The sequence below is a fragment of the Meriones unguiculatus genome, chromosome 1 (genome assembly GCF_030254825.1).
Source record: "Meriones unguiculatus strain TT.TT164.6M chromosome 1, Bangor_MerUng_6.1, whole genome shotgun sequence".
NCBI classification, from domain to species: domain Eukaryota; kingdom Metazoa; phylum Chordata; class Mammalia; order Rodentia; family Muridae; genus Meriones; species Meriones unguiculatus.
The window spans coordinates 176,709,714-176,711,211 of NC_083349.1; positions in this window are offsets into that span (position 1 = coordinate 176,709,714).

The window sequence follows — 1,498 nt, forward strand, 5'->3', positions numbered from 1 at the left end:
AGCTTCCTGTAGATTCTAAAGTGCGCGCTGGCTTTTGAAGGGAGGAGGCTGTAGCTCTGTGACCTTGTTTGTGTCACCTCGTCCACCTACTCTGAGCCCCCTGTTAGTCAGCTGCCCCTAGAACACCTCCTGGTGGAACATCTTGGAGACCACAGGGGTCACGTCCATTGTGGAGAGGTGTGAAGGAGATGCTGGTGGTAAACACTGGTCTGCCACAAGTGGGTCGTGATGGTAAGCCAATGACTATGAGACTCTGTGGCAGAGAGGGGGCAGGAAAGATTAAGAAAACTCTTTGGAAGTTCCTATTTGGTGAGGTCATCTTTTCTTTTCTTCTTTTCTAGTTTATCAGGCAAACAAGAGCTAGGTAATTTTTGCCCAAGCTTCTTGGATTTTTTGTATTTCTAACTTGGACAACAATTTCTAGTGGTTATCAGATATATTCATTCATTCACTTTTGAAATGTGCACACCCTACTTTCAATCTGCTAATTCATCTATCCACCCTTTCACTCTCCCTCCTGTCTTTCCTGTATTCAACATCTCTTATAGGATGATAATCTCTCACTAGAATAATCAGACAGGAGACAAAACTTCCTTGTTTGTTTTTAAGAAAAATATGCCCTGATGAGCATTTTAAAATATGCAAATAGACAGTTTTGGTTCACTTCTCTCATTCATTGAGATAGACTCTTTCATTTGGACTAGGTTTCCATGAGTGAAGATAAGGCTGAATAGACTCTCAGTTTGAGATGTAAACAGTATTCTTTTAAAATTTATTTAATAAATGTATATATTATATAAATGTGATAAATACTTTAATTCATTTAATGAATTTTATTTTTATGTGTATGAGTGCTGTGCCTACATGTATGTCTGTGCACCTTGTGTGTTGGTGCCCACTGAGGCCAGAAGGAGGCATCAGATCCCCTGGAACCGGAGTTACAGACAGCTGTTATCTGCCGCTGGGTGCTGGGATTAGAACCTGGGTCCTCCGGAAAAGCAGTGAGCACTCTCAGCCACTGAGCCATCTCTCCAGCCCCAACGTGACTCTTTATTCTGCAGTCTAAAAGTCTAAGATTCTGTTTGATATCATTTTTTTTTCCAGACAATTAAGGAAGATCTTACCATTAGGTTTTAAGTGCGGAAGGTCCCTGCCTGGCTGTTGCACTTAAAATCCAGTCTCCAGCTGATTTGTGTTGGTTGTGGAACCTTTGGGTCCTGGTGCTTAGCTGGTCTCCACAGGCTATGGGGAACGGGACACCGGAGGTCACAGTCATCTCCAGCTCCGGCCTACCTTTCTGTCTCCCCGACCTCCATGATATGAGTAAACAGCACTGTAGTTACTATGCCACTCTGAGCCTCGCCATGCTTGACTGTGTGTCTGAAGCCACAAGCCTATAACACAAGCTTTAGAGGGATGATGTCCTCTTCTTGATTCCATGGACACATACACACAGACACACAGACACACACACACAGAGAGCACATGTATACACATA